Below are 21,792 nucleotides of genomic sequence, written 5' to 3'. Positions count from 1 at the left end.
CAGTCTGGAATACAGGTGTGTCATCTATTAAAAACAAGAAGCATTTCCCGCTGTTAAACTTCATGAAAGTGTATATAATATTAGCAAATGCAAACAAACCTGGCTATGGCTTAGGCAGACTTTTTCAACTTTTCAAAGCCTTTGGGAAGCTGCCCTTTTAAGTATTCTGCATTCTTGTTGCTCTGTCTTGCTCTGCTTTCTCATTTTGTTTTTACTGCAAAAGTAGGAGATTTCATACTTTAAAGAATACTGGTTGAAAAGAATTTAAAGGAGCCGTTTTAAGTGAGGGACCAGGGAAGGTTTGTGATGTGCAACTATCAAAGGACAATTCACTTTTTTAAAAAAATGATACAACAAAATAACCTTCTCTGTGAACTAAATAATAATTTGTTTCTCTCATTAAGCTGCCAGTTTTAATTATGAGTGCACAAATAGTTCTGTCAGGGTGGGTAAACTATTTCCACAGATCACCTTTTATTCATGCTGTTTCTGCCTATTTGTGACCTGATTGACCACTGCTTTTTGTCAAGTTTTTTTTTTTCCTTTTCCTTTTCCTTTTTCCATTCCTCAGATTGGTGATTCTTTCTGGGAGTAGCCAGCTGTGATAAGTGATGAGACCAATCATTATGTCTTGCAGCCCATGAGATTCTTTCAGAAGTTGTCCTCCACGTATTCTGTGGAGAATCAGAAAAAGTCTGATAGTTTTAAGATGCTCTATAAATAGAAAAAATAAGAATGTTTATGAGTATAATAATACTGTTGTGTTTACACCTGGGTAAGAATAAATGATGAAATGGTCAGCGCTAGCTGAATTCCGACTGTTATTTCTTATACATCCTGCTGTCGGCTCCTACAGTTACAAAGAAAGCTGCTACAGGCCCCAGTGGTTAACACTTAAAAGCTTGCCAGCTTTTATACTTGGCAGGAGGCTTCAAAAGGTCAGGATTTGATAGGACAGCTTTCTCCATAGAAATGGATGTGCAGAGAGATAAGTAATTAAAAGCCATTGGTCAGAGGGTCTTGTACAAAATGATATTATATAAAGGGCAGTTGTCCTCAATGTGGTCAGTGTGTGGTCTGATGATCAGCCAGCACAGTAAAGAACAGTACACAGAGAAATGGAAGAGAGGAAGTCACTGAATGCAAAAGCTCCAGGAGATCACAAAAAGAGGAAAACTCCAGTGGCTCGAGTTACAGCAGCAGGAAGTTGGCCCCAGGAAGCAGGAAGACATTAGAGGAGATTAATGTGTCATGTTGTTGGGGGTATCCTCAAGTCTTGACCAGAAGGAAGGGTTCCCTGGAAACTGAAAAAAGTGTATCAAAGAAAGAGTGCTTGTCCCATTAAGTTGGCAATTGATTGTGGATGACAGCTAAGGGATTCTGGTCTACCCTGTATCAATAGAGCAAGTCTTCTAAAAACAAACAAACCCAACCTTAATGCATTGAACAACGACAACAAAAAATCAGCCATCAGATCTTGAAAAGTAGTGTTACAATCTGAACTACTAATGTTAAAGCAGGAACTCCTCTGAAGAAAATAAAAGAGGTACCCAGCCTCTTTTTCAGTACTTTGCTAATTCTCTATGATAATTTGGCACACACAAACTTGAAAGTCTCATTATCACCTCACTCACATGCCAGAATAAGGTGAGTCCCCCCGCCCCCCGCCAATAATTTTTAGAATGCACCTGCTGAAATCCAGTTAATATATCTCCCTTTCGGGGCATAAAAGAAATGGTCCCATGAAAGTTGAGATATTCTCTCCACCACTTTAGTTTTAGTTTGCTGAGAACTATAACTTCTGCTTTTGCAACTTCATTTTGATTGTGTTTTATTCTTTGAACTGTTTTTAGTATATATATATATTATATTATATTTCTACTGAAGAGCATGATACACACTAGTTATTTGCTCATTTACAAATGAATGAATGTTTGCTGGCCTGTGGATAAGCGTAAGATTCACTAATGTATCTGGACAAGACAGCAAGAGACTTCTTGGTGCTTTTTGCTAATGAAATACAAGGTCAGACGTTTGCTGAAAGATAAATTGTAGACAGCCCTGCAACTCTTTTTTTTTTTTTAAAGAAAGCTTTGATCTATCAGACAGCATTAAGAGCAAAATATAAAAGAGCTTAAACAATGAAACACCACCTGCATAATTAAATTCTAGTATTTAGCTCTTCTGTGTACACACAAATCAGAACTTCCTTTCATATTCTGTGGTGTTTTCAGTTCCGCTCGTGTAAATACTTTGTTCAAGGTAGGGAAAGGATGCCTAAAACAGTAGCCTAGGCCTCTTCAGAAATACTTTTAAGACCCATTACTTTCATAACTATCTGCCACAAATTATCTTAAAAGGAAGATTAAGCAGTATAATCCTTTCATTTAAGGAAGCTGGCAGCTACATCAGTCAAATTTTGAGCAAAATAGTTCCACTGGTATTAGCGAGTGACATAAAAAGGATTCCATTCATGTGAGATAGATAATGGTTAAAGGTTAATCAAGCATAAGTGACAATCAATGGCAGCACTCCCTTGCCCTATACATTTTGCTTAGCCCAGATAAGCATAGCTAGACGTATAGTACCAACCTGGATACTCCAGAGACTGAGTGGCTTTTACAATAACACTTTTACACTTTAAAAATATCATCCAGGAATACAATAGTGTAAAATAGTGTTTCCTATAGACTGCCACTTGATGAATCCTCACTCTTCATAAGGATCTGATTCTGCAGCCTGGTTTTGGTCACCACCATAAGTGGCAGAGAATCTTTTGGCATATTTTGTTGTCCCACTCCCATTCCCTCAAATTGCTACTTCTCCCCCTTTCCTTTCCTCTCCCCCTTCCAAATTTGAGCAGGTTTCCTAGGGAGGACTTTTGGTACGACATTACTTATGAGTTAACCAAGGTATTTTAGGAGGCTGTCTTTGGAGGCTTACAAAACCAGTCCAATATGGAAGAAGAAGAAGAAGAAGAAGAAGAAGAAGAAGAAGAAGAAGAAGAAGAAGAAGAAGAAGTTCATTGCATTAAATTACCTGTGTAAAAAACAAAAGAAAGGAAAAGAAAGGAAAATATTTATTGGACAGTTGAAAATCTCCTACACTCGGCAATCAATATGATCTGGTGAAAAACATAGTGAGGAATTCCCCTCTGTATAGAAGCAGAACCCAGCAGTCGAAAACTCGGTGTACTACTTACTAGACCACTCCAAAATGTCTCGTTTTGAAATGATGAATGGCTATTGTCTTTCCGCTGTTTGCAGGTAGTCAGCGCTGGGGGTGGGGGGAGGAGAGACTGGTAGCTAGCCTCATGATATTATAAATGGCAACAGCTGCCGCTATTATGCCTCACTTGCACAGAAAACTTTTAATCCAATTAGATTCAAGGTGAGGGGGGTGTTTTGGATTGTTTACACTCTTAAACAGGGGATACCAATAACGAACTCTCTCCCCACCCTATTACCTCTCACAGTCTTCCTTGCGTGGACAGGCGGAGTCCCCCAAACCCTGGACGCCCCCCCCCATGTGGAATAAGACTCAAGACAATGTGCTATGGGATTGAATTGGCCACAACTTTATTATATTTCAGATGTGGGTAGACCTTGGCTCAGGCATTGGGCGTTTATCCCTCCCCAGTCCCCAGCCGGGGATCTAGGAAACATCAGGGTTATCCAGTGTGTGGGGGGGATGGGCCGGCTCTGGAGAACATATGTTCAAGCAGAGATAGCCGCCCCCGTTACGCCGCCGTCGCAGGGGAGAGCAATGACAACCTCTCAGTGTACGGTCAAAGCCTCCCCTCAGAAACCCTTTTAATGGGGAACCCCGGTATTGCCGCTGCAAAGAGGAAGGGGGTGTGGGTCACCGCTGCACGCCCCCCCATTCAGGAAGATAGACTAAAGGATTCCGCCCAAGGCCTGATACCGCCAAAGTTGTGATGTTTTGCTATGGGAAAGGCAAAACCTGCCAATGCAGGGGAATTCCCTTCCGGCCCTTCAACAGCGACCTTGACGTAGCAGCACCCTCATACCTGTGAAGAAAAGGTTAACCTGCAAAATAAGACTTAACTGAGGGTGGGTAGAGTGGGAGAAGCTCTGGAGCCTGTGCTGGTGAGGATTCCCAGGTAAGGTCCTCCCTCTATTGTGTGGGCAGGTAGTCCCTCCCCTACCTGGCCTGGTCTCCTTGGCAATGCTTCCCCAGGCGGGATTGGACAACTGACTGAGGTAGGCGGAGACCTCCAGGTATCCCACCTGGGGGAAGGTGAAGCCAAGCCTGTGCTGATGGAGCCACACAAGGTCCAGGGGCTGCGCGCGTCCACGCAAAGGGCGCCCCCCGTTTCATGTGGGGAGCAGTCATTCCTTGACACTCTCTCTTTAGCACACTTCCTGACTATCTGCCTTGCATGATATTTCTGGCATAGATAATTTCCCTGATACTGACACTTCTGCTCAGACCGCTTGCCCCACCGAAGCCTTGCCTACTAGGGTCACATGGTGGATTCCAGTGAGATCTCGTGGAATGCTTCCTAGAGTTCTCTGAGATCTTGCTAGAGCCCAGTGGTGACAGGGGCAGGTGGGGCACCCATGGGTGCACCGCCCCCCCAAGGATTCCACTTCCTGAGGCAGCTGATTCAGCCCACCTCATAGGCTGGCTGGCTCTGTTTCTGTTCACTCATCCTGCATTGGCTACACCACTTTCTTATTTGTTTTGCAATCAGCTACTATTGCTTGATGCTCCTCCCACACCCTGTATTAGGGATGCGAGTGGTGCTGTGGGTTAAACCACAGAGCCTAGGACTTGCCGATCGGAAGGTTGGCGGTTTGAATCCCTGCGACTGGGTGAGCTCCCGTTGCTCGGTCCCTGCTCCTGCCAACCTAGCAGTTCAAAAGCATGTCAAAGTGCAAGTAGATAAATAGGTACCATTCCAGCGGGAAGGTAAACGGTGTTTCCGTGTGCTGCTCTGGTTTACCAGAAGCGGCTTAGTCATGCTGGCCAATAAAGCGAGATGAGCGCCGCAACCCAGAGTCGGTCATGACTGGACCTAATGGTCAGGGGTCCCTTTACCTTTACCTTTATAGCTTGCACATGGAGTCACTGGTGTGGTGAGCATGGGCACCAACATAGTTCCTATGGCACCCAAAAAGTATCTTAGTAACTATTCCGTGCAAAAGCCACAATGCATATGAGACTGTTTGCTCTTCCTGCTCAGCTCTGGCTTCTGCTACATGCTTCCGTGGCAGCCATTTTATGACAGGTGTCACTGGAATTTTCTCAAAACTCTGAATATGCCTACTGGAGCAAAAAGGGTGGCAGACCCAACATACACATAAACAGGTCTACAATGACAATTCTGCTTTCTCTAAGAGCAATATCTGTTTTTCTAGGTGGGGAATGTTAGGAGGGGATTTTGAGCGGAGAATCAACCACAGATGATAGGGTGCAAATCTCTTTTCATATAATCTGTGTGAACCCCCTGCCACTTTTTCCCACCTGCATGTTTTCAAAAGCATACTTTCTTGCAAATATAAATATGTAATCTCATGTGGGAAAGGGGGCTGTTGTGTTGTGTTGTGTGTGTGTGTGTGTGTGTGTGCGTGTGGAGGCAGAGAGAGAGAGAGCGAGAATTAAGAATATGGTAGTCTGGGACAGAAACAGGATTAAGCAAGGCTTTCCAATTGCTTCCCCACTCTACATTCTCCTGCCACAGCTGTTTTTTCCCCTAGGACTGAGCAGATGTCACACTTTCCTTTCATCTGTATCTGTCTGTAATGTGCTCTTACAAGCCATGGTGAAGAGAAGGTTCTGCCCATTGGCTCGAGAGAAACAGCCACCACCTGAACAAATGGTTGTCTGGGTTTCAGTCTCACAGCTATTTAACTTAATTCCCTGAAGAAGGATGTCTCTGTGCTCTAGACCCAGCAGTGGTCTCTGTCTGTTAAGTAGATCTTGATACCCAGGATGAACTTAAACCAAATGCCAAACAGTGGAAGCTTTGCCAGGATTTCGACTGTTAGTTTTGCAGAGTAAAGTTAAAAGAGCTTGACATGCATCATAGCATTTTGCTGCAGCGTGATAAAATTTATAGCACTGGCGAGCAGGGCCTTAGCTTTGGAATTATCGGCCTATCCAGCTTGATTCTGGAAGCAAAGTGCATGAATAGAGTCCAGATCCCGGCAGTGTAAAAATGCTTTCCTAACCAATGATAAAATATGAAATAACTGAAGGGTGAACCAGGGAGTTGGCTTTGGTGAAGAATGTTTTGCCAATCATTCAGTGATTGCTGACAGGATTACAAGCTGAGCTTTGTCAGCCAAAGAAGAAACAAGAAAGAAAATGAGCAGGAGAAGCTCATGCCAAATGGGAGGCTGATAGCTGTGAACGAGTGAAGTACTATCATTTCAGCTAGCAATGCACTGCTGGAATGGGTTTTGTAGGGTCTTCAGAACCACAACAGATTCAACCTTGATGTGTCAAAAGGTGGCACAATCACCTGATGTGCACTACATTCTGCCACTAGTATGTAGTGGAGTAAAGTGGAAGAAGGTAATTGGAAAGGGCATAGTAGATGATAATATATGACAGCTGCCATTTTATCAGGGTAGCAGTTTGGAGTGTGCCTGCAGATGGGAACTGGGAGTCCAGTCCAAGGAGCAACAAAGGTTATCAGAGGGTAAACCAGAAGAAACAAACACAGAACAAACCAGGACTAAAGAAGATCAGAAATAAATATCAGATGAAGTTAAGGGGAGATAACTAACAGTCCCTTATTTAGGGAATTCTCAGCCAGAGGGCACAGCCTCTGACCCAGAGGATGGGTCCCCTACAGTACATCTGTCCCTCAGCCTCACAGAAGACAAACTTTACAAAATAATGTGAAGACCCTTTAAGCAAACATCTCCTTCAGAAAGCGGAGACTCCTCCACTTCAGATCTAGTCAGCCTAAGGTAAAGGTAAAGGGACTCATGACCATTAGGTCCAGTCATGACCGACTCTGGGGTTGTGGCGCTAATCTCACTTTATTGGCCGAGGGAGCCGGCGTACAGCTTCCGGGTCATGTGGCCAGCATGACTAAGCTGCTTCTGGCGAACCAGAGCAGCACACGGAAATGCCGTTTACCTTCCCGCTGGAGCGGTACCTATTAATCTATTAAAGTACAGCAACTGGAGGAACGTGTAGCTATGCTCCAAAGAATTAGAGAGCTGGAGCTCTTCTTGGAAGTAACAGAGCACACCGTCTCCACCAAGGAGGAGACAGGGGACTCCCCTGAGAAGGAGGCTAGTTCACCAACACAGGAGCCAGATATATGGAGAAACGTGACTCAAAGAAGTAGGAGGCCCAGGGTTCGCTCTGATTGTTTAGAAATACACAATCACTTTGAGGTCCTCTCCCCTAGCATGGAAGACGAAGAGCAGACTCCATTTGAAGATCTCTCCCTCATTACAGTCGATCAGGTATATGAAGACGAGCAGCAAAGTCAGTCCTCAGGGAATGTGCAGGCAACCTTGGAACGGACAGCTCACGGAAGAACCTCGACCAAACCTAAGAGGAGGTGTGTAGTGGTGATAGGGGATTCCCTACTGAGGGGAACAGAAGCAGTGATCTGTGGGCCTGACAAGATGTCTCGGGAAGTGTGCTGTCTCCCCGGGGCTAAGATCCAAGATGTAACTGAACGACTGCAAGGAATCATAAAACCCACTGACAAATACCCCCTCCTCTTGGTTCATGTGGGAACCAATGACACTGCAAGCAATAGCCTCCAGAAGATCAAAAGAGACTACGAGGCTCTGGGCAGGAAATTGAAGCAATTAAATGCACAAATTGCCATCTCATCTGTCCTCCCAGTTAAACGACGTGGCCCAGGGAGAGAGCGAAAAATAGTGGAAGTGAACAGCTGGTTTCGCAAATGGTGTAAACAGGAACGGTTTGGATTCTTAGATCACGGACTGCAGTTTCTTGAAGATGGACTTCTGGCAAGCGATGGGCTGCACCTCACAATGGTTGGGAGGAATGTTTTTGCCAAAAATCTCAGAAACCTCATCAGGAGGGCTTTAAAATGACTAATGTGGGGGAGGGAGACAGTGCTCCTGAAGGTAGGAGTCTATCAATTGATGAAGATGATCATCCAAATGTCATAGACCAAATGGAGCAAACAGCATGCAGACCTAGTGGTGGGAGGAAAAAATCCTTAAATAAGACTCACGGGGGAATGATTAATGGACTTCAATGTCTGTACACTAATGCGCAAAGCATGGGAAATAAACAAGATGAGCTTGAGCTCTTGGTACAGCAAACTAAATATGACATAATAGGCATCACTGAAACCTGGTGGGATAAGTCCCACGTTTGGAATGTAATAATGGAGGGATACAATCTATTTCAGAGAAACAGACCAGACAAGAAAGGAGGAGGAGTGGCGTTATATGTCAGGGATGTGTGTACCTGTGAAGAGATCCAAGATTTAGAACCTCAAAGCCAAAGTGAGAGCATTTGGGTCAAAATTAAGGGAGAGAAGAATAACAGTGACCTCATTGTGGGAGTTTACTATAGATCCCCAAGCCAAACGGAGGACATAGATGATGCCTTCCTGGAACAGATGGCCAAGCATGCAAAAGGAAGGGAGATAGTAGTAATGGGGGACTTTAATTACCCGGATATTTGTTGGATGTCAAACTCAGCCAAGAGCATAAGGTCAAACAGATTCCTCACTGGCCTTGCAGAATGAACTCAGGCTTGCTAGAGAGGTTAAAAGCAACAAAAAAGGCTTTTATGGGTATGTTCGTAGCAAAAGGAAGAACAAAGAAACAGTGGGGTCACTCAGAGGAGAAGATGGTGAAATGCAAACAGGGGACACAGAAAGGGCTGAACTCCTCAATGCCTTCTTTGCCTCAGTCTTCTCCGATAAAGAAAACAATGCCTGACCTGAAGAATTTGGAGCAAATGATTCAGCAGAGGAAACACAGCCCAGAATAACTAAGGAGATAGTACAAGAATACTTGGCTAGTTTAGATGCATTCAAGTCTCCAGGGCCAGATGAACTGCATCCAAGAGTATTAAAAGAACTGGCAGATGTGATCTCAGAACCACTGGCAGTCATCTTTGAGAATTCCTGGAGAACAGGCGAAGTCCCAGCAGACTGGAGGAGGGCAAATGTTGTCCCTATTTTCAAAAAGGGGAAAAGAGAGGACCGAAATAATTACCGCCCAGTCAATCTGACATCAATACCAGGGAAGATTCTGGAGCAGATCATTAAGCAAACAGTCTGTGAGCACCTAGAAAGGAATGCTGTGATCACCAATAGTCAGCATGGATTTCTGAAAAATAAGTCATGTCAGACTAACCTGATCTCGTTTTTTGACAGAATTACAAGCCTGCTAGATGAAGGGAACGCAGTGGATGTAGCCTACCTTGATTTCAGCAAGGCATTTGACAAGGTGCCCCATGATATTCTTGTAAAGAAGCTGGTAAAATGCGGTCTTGACTATGCTACCACTCAGTGGATTTGTAACTGGCTGACTGACCGAACCTAAAGGGTGCTCATCAATGGTTCCTCTTCATCCTGGAGAAGAGTGACTAGTGGGGTGCCACAGGGTTCTGTCTTGGGCCCGGTCTTATTCAACATCTTTATCAACGATTTGGATGATGGACTCAAGGGCATCCTGATCAAATTTGCAGATGACACCAAACTGGGAGGGGCGGCTAACACCCCAGAGGACAGGATCACACTTCAAAACGACCTTGACAGATTAGAGAACTGGGCCAAAACAAACAAGATGAATTTTAACAGGGAGAAATGTAAAGTATTGCACTTGGGCAAAAAAAATGAGAGGCACAAATACAAGATGGGTGACACCTGGCTTGAGAGCAGTACATGTGAAAAGGATCTAGGAGTCTTGGTTGACCACAAACTTGACATGAGCCAACAGTGTGACGCGGCAGCTAAAAAAGCCAATGCAATTCTGGGCTGCATCAATAGGAGTATAGCATCTAGATCAAGGGAAGTAATAGTGCCACTGTATTCTGCTCTGGTCAGACCTCACCTGGAGTACTGTGTCCAGTTCTGGGCACCACAGTTCAAGAAGGACACTGACAAACTGGAACGTGTCCAGAGGAGGGCAACCAAAATGGTCAAAGGCCTGGCAACGATGCCTTATGAGGAACGGCTAAGGGAGCTGGGCATGTTTAGCCTGGAGAAGAGGAGGTTAAGGGGTGATATGATAGCCATGTTCAAATATATAAAAGGATGTCACCTAGAGGAGGGAGAAAGGTTGTTTTCTGCTGCTCCAGAGAAGCGGACACGGAGCAATGGATCCAAACTACAAGAAAGAAGATTCCACCTAAACATTAGGAAGAACTTCCTGACAGTAAGAGCTGTTCAACAGTGGAATTTGCTGCCAAGGAGTGTGGTGGAGTCTCCTTCTTTGGAGGTCTTTAAGCAGAGGCTTGACAACCATATGTCAGGAGTGCTCTGATAGTGTTTCCTGCTTGGCAGGGGGTTGGACTCGATGGCCCTTGTGGTCTCTTCCAACTCTATGATTCTATGATTCTATGATTAATCTACTTGCACTTTGATGTGCTTTCGAACTGCTAGGTTGGCAGGAGCAGGGACCAAGCAACGGGAGCTCACCGCGTCATGGGGATTTGAACCGCCAACCTTCTGATCGGCAAGTCCTAGGCTCTGTGGTTTAATCCACAGCGCCACCTGCGTCCCATTCAGCCTACATAAGGTTTAATTCGGCTCCAGCTCTCTGTGAACCAGCTTCTCTTGCCTTAGCTTCAAAGAGCTGTCCAAGGTTCTGTATGCTCTCTCCTTGGTCCTGACTTACGACTGCACAATCCTTGCTTCCCTTTTGAGCCTTAGGTAACCACAGAAAGTGGACATGTGTCAGGGATTCTGCCTATATCTAAACATATTTATAAAGAAATGAAAAAGAAAATGAGAGCTTGGTGGTCTGGTGGTGACACTCTGTGGTCATCAAACATGGGGTCTTTCACCAGGTAGGCAGTGGTTGATTAAGGAGACCCAAAGTAAGAGAAGGCAACTGTCCTTCTCAATTATTTGTTCCAATATCTAGACTCAAATGGCACATTACCTTGAGCATGGATGGAGGCTGCATTTACTTATCACATTTAATAGCCTTTGAAAGACCTTCTGCCTGTTAATTTGTCTAATCCCATTTTAAGCTTTAGCCCTACTATGCAATAACTACAAGCATCAAGGTGATTTGGAGGAGGGTGGTGTTCTGAATATATCTCAGGTTCCCATACAATTGATGCAACTTCTGTTTTTCTGACTTCTGCTTTTTTAAAAACTGCTTTAAAGAAAAGCTGAAATAGAAGTATGCAAAAAAGGACAACTTTAACAATTATTTAAACTGCAGGATACATAAATATGTGATTGGAATAGAAGCTGGAGTATGAAATAAAGGAGATTTGAAACTGTATATATGCGAAAACACAATACTATTGTCTCATTGGGGACCATTCAGTCAAAAGGAGTGTAATTGTTAAAATTTATTTGCATTCAGTATATAATTGCAGGATGTAAGCATTTCACTAGCAGGGCTAAGTACATGTGTGGTGTGAGATGGGGGATAAGTGCACAATTGTCGATCTGCATCTGATATAGAAACACCCTACCATTGTTCTGGTAGAGGCAGGTTATCCAAAAGATTATAATTATGACTCATGAGAACATATATATTCCTAAAAAAAAGTTAAAATACTATGATCTAAAATTTTGACTTGCACAAAAAAGTAAAACATAATAATGCATTTCATTTATTAGTTCATAATGTTCATGCATAAATCAGGCAAAGTCTATATTTGATTTCTGCAGAATATATTGTTCTTTGTCAGATGCCCGCCAGTTTATTTTAGTAATTTTTATTTTCTCAAAAGAGCACTGTACTTGCATTGAATTTTTGCATCACTTTTGCCATAAGTCTCTGCTAGTAAATCATCAAAGACTTAATGAACCTTGTGGTTACCATATTTTCATTCTTCCCATAGATGCCAGCCCCTGCAGACTATGCAAGCCTAACCATATCCAATCATAAGGACAATATGGGGGGGAGGGACCTACTTAAACAATACTGTGAATTCACATTGTCTTTTCTAGTTTTAAAAGCACCCCACTCTTCTTCTTCTTCTTCTTCTTCTTCTTCTTCTTCTTCTTCTTCTTCTTCTTCTTCTGTAAGGGGGAAACGTTTAGCAGCATTTTCTAAAAGCCCTATACTGTTCAGTTCACATGCAGCAAAACATAGTTTGGAGATTGACAGTGCAATTCTAGACACATCTGCTTGTAAGTAAGACCCAGTCAGCGGGGCTTAATCCTATATACGTAGATGGGCATATGATTGGAGCCTGGAAATATGGCAGAGATTCAGAAGCTGCCTCTTTGCCCTCTCTTTTTGTATAGTGTTCTTCAAGTGTTCAAAGCCTCACCTGATGAAGGCAGAATGAGGATGCACTAGCTGGTCTGCCCCTCCACATCACATCTTCATCTCCTGGCCCCTCTTGTCATTTCTTTTATTGCTAGGAGGCACCCTCAGAATATTTATACCAACGTGCTAATACTAATACTAATAATACTAATAACATTAATACTGCCACTGTAGGCGGCTCCCAACAGAATATTAAAAGCACGATAAAACATTAAAAACTTCCCTAAACAGGATTGACTTCAGATGTCTTTTAAAAGTCAGATAGTTGTTTATTTCTTTGACATCTGATGGGAGGGCATTCCACAGGGCAGGTGCCAGTACCAAGAAGGCCCACTGCCTGGTTCCCTGTAACCTCACTTCTTGCAGCGAGGGAACCACCAGAAGGTCCTTGTAGCTGGACCTCAGTGTCCAGGCTGAATGATGGGGGTGGAGATGCTCCTTCAAGTATACTGGGAAGTCATGATATGATGTGATAAGAATGTGGGTTTCTTTGTCATATTTGAATGAGTTGCTACATCACTATGCCTTTGTGGAATTTAATTTATCTCCCTTAGACAGCTATATCCCAGGATAAAAGCAAACTGAAGGTGGCTTACAAATAAAAATAAAAATCTGAACAAAAAATAAAATAAACCTAAAAAATAGAACAAAATAAACAAGCAGTGCCAGGAAGCATTCTCAAAAGTTTAATGTGATTTACATAATTGTGAATATTGTCATATGGCTCTTTCCAAACATTTTTGTCATACAGAGTGCTATGATGAACATGCTAATCCTTGCAACAACAACAACAACAAAACCCTCCTGAAAACCATTGTTCACAAAATGACTGCTACGTGGTGTCTGTTTTATCTATGCTAGCCTGACACATTTATTTTTGAACCTGTCCTCCAAATATAATTACTGGTAACTCACCCAGCTTTTCATCCCGGATGACTCTAAATATTAGGTGAAAAAGTTAATGATGCTGTTTAATGGGTATCTTTTTGAATCACATTAAATTGTCCATGGTGAACGATGTGTTTATCATTTCGTAAGTCAACATGGTCAAAGCTGTTCTTTCTGAAAACAACACATGAAGAAGACATGGCAGGTATACGCACAGCTGTGCTGAGTTTTACTTTAAAACCTTGCTATTGGCATGGGAGGTTGGTGTGGCCAGATATGTTCAATTGCTTTTCTTCTATATAAGCTGTCTAGAATAGTAAATCATCTAACAGGGAGTGCTAGGTTTCTTGTGTATTGTAAAATGAAAGTGTCTGAAATATGGAGCAGGGAAGCTAAACGGTTTGGTTACATTTTACTGGTAAAGTCTCATTGCCATTCTCTCCTGTATGCATTCCAGATGTTTGCATGTGTTGAGGCACACATTTTCTGAACCTTTCAGATCCTTTTGAACCCTTGATCACTTTTTCATCCCCTCATCATTAAATCCAGCATTGACATACAAGTACAGCTTCTACCCTACAAGTAACAATTAATACCACAGTTTAGAAATAACATGTGGGCTGCTGACACAATGAGTCCACATTGGCTCCTATCTTTGAGCACTGGCTTATTGTATTTTCATCATAATCAGTTCCCTTGTTTATAGCCAAACACTCTGGAATATCTGAGAACAACCTATAATATACTACGCTGCTGTGGTTTATTCATGCTAAAAAAAAATCAAAACAAATGACATGCACGATATGCCATGGATGCATTTCTCAAAGAAAAAACAAAACAAACAAAAACCTAAGAAAAAAATAGGAAATAACTTGTATCATTTACTGACCCAGTTTGAGGCTTGGAACCCTTCAGTCCCTATCGACTCTTTTCTTAGTATTAATTTGTCAGCAAAGGATTTGGGTACTAGGAAGCTAATCAGACAACTGAGCCATCTACTGTAGTTCGGTATTGTCTATCCCAGAGGTGCCTAACGTGTGGCCCTCCAGATGTTCTTGGACTACAAATCCTATCACCCCACCACCACCATTGGCCATGATGGCTGGTGCCAATGGGGCCTGCAGCCCAATAACATCTGGAGGACCACAGGTTAACAACCCCTGGTCTTTACTAACCTGAAACAGCTCTCCAAGGTTTCCGAGAGGAGCCTTCCCCAGCCCTACCTGGAGATTACAGAAACCAAACTTAGGTGTTTTGCATACCAAGCATGCACTCTGTGACTGAACTCTGGCCCTCCCCAAAACCAGAGATGCCTGGGAATCCATCTGGAACCTTCTTTATGAGAACCGTGTGTTTCTGAGCTATTGTGAAAAGCTCACCTCACAACTGAGACAAGCTTTTACAAGCCCCTCAAAGTTATTCCCTGAACCCGATTCAGGAGAACTTCACTGGCACCTCTACATGTAAACTCTTGCAACTTTCTAGCCAATATATCAGAGAAGTGATTGCTCTTGATTAGGGGGGAAATTGCCCTTGCTTACAGAACACTAATACATGAGAGAAATATAAGCTAGAACCTGTTATCCATGTCAAGATTTGAGGCTGAATGAACCAGGCCTATGTTTTGCAGCAAAAAAATGATTGGTTGTCTATATTCACAAGTTCTATCATCTTGGAAGCTAACAGTGTATTCTGTCCAAGTCTACTTCGAAGTGAGAATCACTGTGTTAAATGGGGCTTACTTCCAGGCCGCGTGTGTGTAGGACTGAAGCCTGAATGCAATGTACAGAGTCAACCTTTGTTCGCATACAGACCTGACTGTACAAGGCATACATTTCATGTTAAATGAAGAAACTATTCTGCCCCATATTCATTTTGCTCTGAGAGTCCTGTGTGGCCATATTTTGATTTATAATATGTTTTGCTATGTGATGGAGGCAGCACAAGATAGCTCTTGTTCCTTTTTGTTATTATTCTTTGTGTGTTTATTGGCAAGGATGGGTAGGTGGGTGAAAAAGGTTGTATATGATGAATGGATTTTGTTTTCTGGGTGACAGAGATTATTAGTTAATACATCACTTTGTACACTAGGGGCTAGCACCTGAACAAGGATTATTGGCACCATGCTGAGGGGTTGTGGCTCAAATTCCAAACAGGAGAGAGATCCACTGAGACTATTTAAAATGTTCTTACATTACATGTGCAATCTGGGGATTTGAGATGCTAATGTGAAAGGTATGCTGCATTACACATTCTTAGATAACAGAGCTACTCTTTCTTCCATGCGATTTTGGGTTAACTTTGAACTTGATGAGAACAGGGCAAGATGAAAAATATGAGAAACAGAAGTAGAAAATAAGAAACACACACACACACACACACACACACACACGTGTGCCCTGCAGCCTAATGTTGCTGTGTATCTTTCCTGTTGAAATGGTTCAATTAGCCATTCCCTCTAAGCAGGGTATTGTACCTTGCTCTTCTTTCTCTTCATCCCCATAGACCTTTTCCAGCTGACCACATACCATGGCTACTTCACATGTTTTGGCCTTATTAGGTTTTTTTTACTGGGGTAGGGATGCCCCCTTAGTATTTTCAGGGGGCGGATCTGCATCTGTGGACCTCAGGATTTGCATGAACATGCTGATGCCTTGCTATTTTTTTCTTGCTTGTCCCATTTTGGCTACAATTTTGCTGGCACTCAGCATCTGTGTCCACTGTGGAAGGGTATGGTATCCTGTAGTCTCTATGAATCTGCATAAACCACTAAGGAGTCCATGCCTTCAAGCACTTGATAGATAAAAAAGAGGAATAGACCTGTGATGCCCTAATTCTCATACCAAGGATGACTGCCGACACCACTTTTTCCCATTGAACTTGATTGAGAAGTCCACACCTTCCTTCTGTATGCTATTTACTCTGTAATATAGACTGTAATATATGAATGAATTTATTATTTCGGTCACAGACCAGTTCCAGCTCACATACAAAATCAGGGAAGTCATAAAACACAATGGGGATACATTTAAATTTGCAGTTTGGTATAACAGGGACAGTACAGATATAGCAGCAATTAAAATATATAAATTAGATCTTACTCAGACTGTAATATAGTGCCTTCTGTCATTGTAAAAGCCAAGATTGTCTGTTCTTCTTTCAGATAAAGATAGGCTAGTCCAACCCAATTTCCCACAAATACACTGCATGGTATTTTAGTGTTCATGGTCATACTGTATGCTGATATTAGAAATGAAGCATCTGCTCTTCCACTCTCCAATATTTAACTTCTGGAGAGACTAGGGTGGGGAGCACCAAAGAAATGCATGTTCCATTACCACTGCAAGCAACCAATAGGAATTCTTCCTGTTGACCTCATTCCTCCCATATCCTGCATGCTCACCTATTTGGGACTTTAAAAAAACCCCATAGACCAGGGGTCAGTAACCTTTTTCAGCCAGTCCACTGTCCCTCAGACTGTGTGGTGGGCTGGACTATATTTTGAAGGGGGGAAATGAACAAATTCCTATGCCCCACAAATAACCCAGAGATGCATTTTAAATAAAAGGACACATTCTACTCATGTAAAAACACCCGGCAGGCCCCCACAAATAACCCAGAGATGCATTTTAAATAAAAGGACACATTCTACTCATGTAAAAACACCCGGCAGGCCCCACAAATAACCCAGGGATGCATTTTAATAAAAGGACATATCCTATTCATGTAAAAACATACTGATTCCCAGATCATCCATGGGCCGGATTGAGAAGGCGTTTGGGCGGGATCTGGCCCCCAGGCCTTAGGTTGTCTACCCATGAACTAGACATGTGACTTTTAAGGTTATGAGCGAGGTTACCAAATTCTTCTTAAAATACATTGGCCATAGACTGATGTTTTTAAGTACAACTGTTTGCTCCTGATCCCTTGCTGGTGCCTAAGAGGAATAATGACTGCTGGGAGGAACACTGAGAGAGGGAGCACCATGGTGTATCTGCTGCAGCACAACTGGACATCTTTATCTGTCTCAGCTGCAACAAAACATGTTTCTTCTCTATTTGGTCTCTGCAGCCATAGCAGGTGCTTTTGTAACCTTCCAACAGTTTGACTTCACCCCCAAAGGCACACTCCTCCATTTTCTCCCGAGACAGACGGATGCCAACAACAATTTTGTGTACAATATGCTGCTTATGAGTGTCAAAGATCACTTCCTTGGCAAAGATCCCATTTCTACTTCTCAAGATCCAGCTAGAGTATATATATAATAACCCCCAAACAATTTAATATATCAGTTACTTCAAAAGGTATCGTTTATTGGAAATGACCTTTTGTTACTTGGTAACTGTGTGATTTTCAGAATATATTAGAAAATTATAATTAGCATGAGTTTAGCATAATCTTTTCTGGTCTTAGAAACATTGAGTCTCACTATGGGCATGTGAATTAACACTGGGAAGTTCACCTTAGGGTCACTGCAATTGTAAGATAATGCTGAACAAAGTCAAATTAATTTAGAGCAATCTATAGAAAGACTTGCTACCATTCTGCAGAAAATATGCAGTATTCTGGAAATTGAAGGGCCTGCAGAGCAAAGATGTCAAGCTCAAAATAAACATGTGCCTTTCCAAAACTGCAGTAGAAATAATAAATTGGAAATGCAAATCTACTTTAACTCAGCGTGAATCTTCCAAACCAACTTCATTTTGCAAAGTTCCTATTTTCCATTTTGACTAGTTTGCATTTTATCACAGTAACATTTTTACCAAACTTAGGGATACAGGAAGTTTTCCTAGGCTAGGGATGGCTAGTGGGAAATAATTTTCTCTTTCTGGTTATAGACCTACATCACATCAACAGAAGCATTGTAAATATTATCAATATGAATTACTGGACTAATTTTCTTTTTAGTCAACTATCAGGTTTGGCTGTTGCTCAGAGAGAAGTTCAGTCGTGAGATAAGATCATTGCTCCTCTTATGCATTAATAACTGTTGACAGATCAGGAAGTGGAAAATAGAAACAAGTGGAAATTATTGCAATGGAGGGAAGTAATAAGTGGGGTCCCCTAAGGATTTATATTAGGTCCAGTGATACTTAACTTTTTCGTAAATGATATACAGGAGGAGTGAAAAGTAGGATAGCCATATTTGCAAATGACTCTAATAAAAGCCTATGCAGACAGGTTTTAATAATTCCTTTAAAAAAGGAGAAAAGTACAGTCGTACCTTGTAAGTTGAACAGCCTAGTTCTTGAACGTTTTGGCTCCCAAACGATCAAAACCCGGAAGTAACTGTTCCGGTTTTTGAATGTTCTTTTGGAAGCTGAACGTCTGACAGGGCTTGTGTGGCTTCCGATTCAGAAGCCAATCAGAAGCCATGCTTTGGTTTTCAAATGTTTTGCAAGTCGAACGGACTTCTGGAACGGATTCTGTTTGACTTCCAAGGTATGACTGTATTTGTTTTAAAATTAAATACTCATAACAAAAAATTGTTTTCATATAAATCCTTCATATCTTTACATTACTGTAAAGATGCTGTAAAGATACTGTATTAAGTTAATCTTATCAAATAATAAAATGGTAACTTTTATCAAACAATAAAATAAACCTTGTTCAATCTCTAGCTTCTCCAGTAATACCACCAACATGAAAGACAGTTACCTGAGAATTCAAAGAGCTGGCAGGCTAGATGGACCCAATGATCTGGATCAGTAAAGGGAATCATGACTAACTTATCTCACTGATTCAAGTGGGGCCAACATGTGACTAAGTTAACCTGGATCCAAACCATGTATGTTTATAAAACCAAAGTCAGATTTTGCAACTGCAATCTTATCTTGGAAAATGGGGTGGAGACCTCAGAGCTATTGGGTTTAGTCAACATATTTTTATTTTTTCTGGCAAACAAAATACAACTTGACAGTAACACTTGGGAACCATCGTGTAGACAATGTACCAAAAACATAAGAAGATCCTGCTGGATCAGGCTAATGACCCATCTAGTCCAGAATTTGTTCTCAAAGTGGCCAACCTGGAAGAACACAAGCTGTTTGCCAAATTACAAATGAGAGTTTTTCAGTGTCAGTGAAGAATTCTTCTTAATTAAGACCTGCATAAGGCTGAAACACTTCAAGACTTTTACCAACAGAAGTTCACATAAATGCATCAATGTCTTTGCTGTAGAGGCAACTCAATGAGTGCTTACAAAGGCAGAGATTATTTCAGTTTTCTAAATACAGTGGTACCTCAGGTTAAGAACTTAATTTGTTCTGGAGGTCTGTTCTTAACCTGAAACTGTTCTTAACCTGAGGTACCACTTTAGCTAATGGGGCCTCCTCTTGCTGCCGTGCCGCCAGAGCACGATTTCTGTTTTCATCCTGAAGCAAAATTCTTAACCCGAGGTACTATTTCTGGGTTAGCGGAGTCTATAACATGAAGCGTTTGTAACCTGAAACGTCTGTAACCCAAGGTACCACTGTACATCAGTTATACATCAGTATAGGTGATCAGCAAACCAGCACTGATGTGTTTTGCTCATTGAGAGCCAATCAACAATAACACTGTACAATTAAAAGGATTCAGGAAAAAACCAGTTCCATTGGTAAATATGTTGCATGTCCGTAACTTTTGTTTTACCATTGCAAAGTAAGATTGTGACAGATCTGAAAACTCATGAGGAAACTGATAAACACGGATCATAATAAATCTCCTTGTAGAACTTGTTCCAAATTTGGAAAATATTATTTACATTTTGCAGTCAAATTCACACCTGTGAATTCATAAGAACTGAATATTTAAATCACTTTAATCACTTGTTTTCATCATCACTAGTATTTTCATGTAGATAATTGCATTGCAAAATAAGACCACTTCTTCAGTGATCAAAAGCACATTATCCCACATTCCCTAGCAGAGGAGCCTCTTTTAGATACAAATATTTTAGTTTGGGTAAAACAACCTGAACATAACAAAGGATCCATCTTGGAACTTGAAAGTTACAGACTGATGAAAACAAGTTCATTGTACCCAGATTGATGGGCACACATTGTTGGTAAAGATATGCTTACTGGAAGGGAACACCAAAACATTGTGACAGTTGTAAAGGTTCTGTGCTTTGAAATCTTTCAGAAAGATAGTATTTCTCTTGAGTGATGCCTTCAGTTCCTCTGCTGGTGACCTCTCGGGAAGCTTGCAACTTCTGAGCTGTAATGGTGCCCATCAAAATTGACATACACTTTATTCTCTGAGTCAGATGACTCTCCTGTGGATAGATCTGTGTGTGTGTGTTGGGTTGTGGGGAGAGTTAGCCTTCATCACATGTTTGGGCACAGACCACAGGCATCATAGTATGTTATTAATGCAATGCAAGAGTTACAATATAGTGAAAATTATAAATATAACCACACTACATATCTGAAAGTTTCAGAAGATTTGAAGCATGCACACAGCTAACTATCAGCAATTGCCCTTACCTTTTTTCAATGTCTTTGCTATTAAACAGAATGACAGGGATCCTTCAAAGGATGAAGAAGATCACAAATGATTTGAAAATGCATCGTACAACATAGCCATATCTGTCACTTTTAGCAACGAGGAACCCTCAACCCCAGGAATTGTATTGTCATTCATTTTCATATGCTAGCATACTGAATTATATGCCAACAGAAAATTGCTTATTACTTAATACTTAGATTGAAGAATCAATTCTGGCTAAGTCACAACACATCTCAGCCAGGTTTCATGAAAACTATCCTGGTGGCAATCTTTTCTTCCTAATTACAAAACATATTTTTTATTTATTTTAAAATCAACTAACAAATTGCTTTGGCATTGGTGAAGCCTATTAAATTGTGCAATTTTGCACAGTCAATAAATACAGTATAAGCAAATTCTCAGTCTTGGTTATTTTTTTTAATGATTATTTCACTTTAGTGATGGGAAAGTATATAACAGATTTTAAAATGATGACCTTCTGGCCTTTGCACTTTTTGCTTCCATGTTAACCCAACTCATGAAGAGTTAGACACACCTTCACCTGATTCCCGTTTATACCCACCTTTCCTTACTCTGCTACTAACTGTACCGAGCTAGGCCAGAGATTCACTTAACCTTTATGATTTGCCATTAACATGCATATATTTTTCACTCAGTGAGAGTGCCTAAGCAGCACTTGGAAACATGCTTCCACGTATGTGAAACAGGCACAGTTTATGTGCAACTTCTGCCCCAATCAACCCAGCAAGCTGGGGTGGGGAATAAGGAAGTGCATTAGTTGTGACAGGGAATCTGAGGCTTGAACCAGGTCCGTCTAGGTCCACACTACCTGTGTTTGTAGTTTTCAGTTCCTTGAGCCCTCACTTCAGGTCCAGAAGGAATCAGACATTTCTAACATCAGCCTCTGGGATTACTGGGCAGCCTGGCATTCTGTTCTTATATGGTTAACAGTGTTTCCTGCCAGTTACGC

The 21,792-nt window shown here is 41.7% G+C and overlaps 1 long non-coding RNA gene across 1 annotated transcript; it reads right to left on the bottom strand.

Annotated features, from left to right (window-relative positions):
- Positions 1 to 145: 145 nt before the first annotated feature.
- Positions 146 to 21,780, bottom strand: LOC308477919. Its single transcript, XR_013986748.1, has 3 exons — positions 21,652 to 21,780; positions 20,801 to 20,842; positions 146 to 674 (listed from the first exon to the last, which is right to left on the bottom strand). It is a non-coding gene; the product is annotated as an uncharacterized lncRNA (long non-coding RNA).
- Positions 21,781 to 21,792: the final 12 nt, after the last annotated feature.

Source organism: Podarcis pityusensis (assembly GCF_964106645.2).
Source record: "Podarcis pityusensis genome assembly, chromosome: 5".
Classification (NCBI taxonomy): Eukaryota; Metazoa; Chordata; class Lepidosauria; order Squamata; family Lacertidae; genus Podarcis; species Podarcis pityusensis.
Note: the sequence above shows the minus strand (reverse complement) of the source record. Positions and strands in the feature narration are given on the sequence as shown.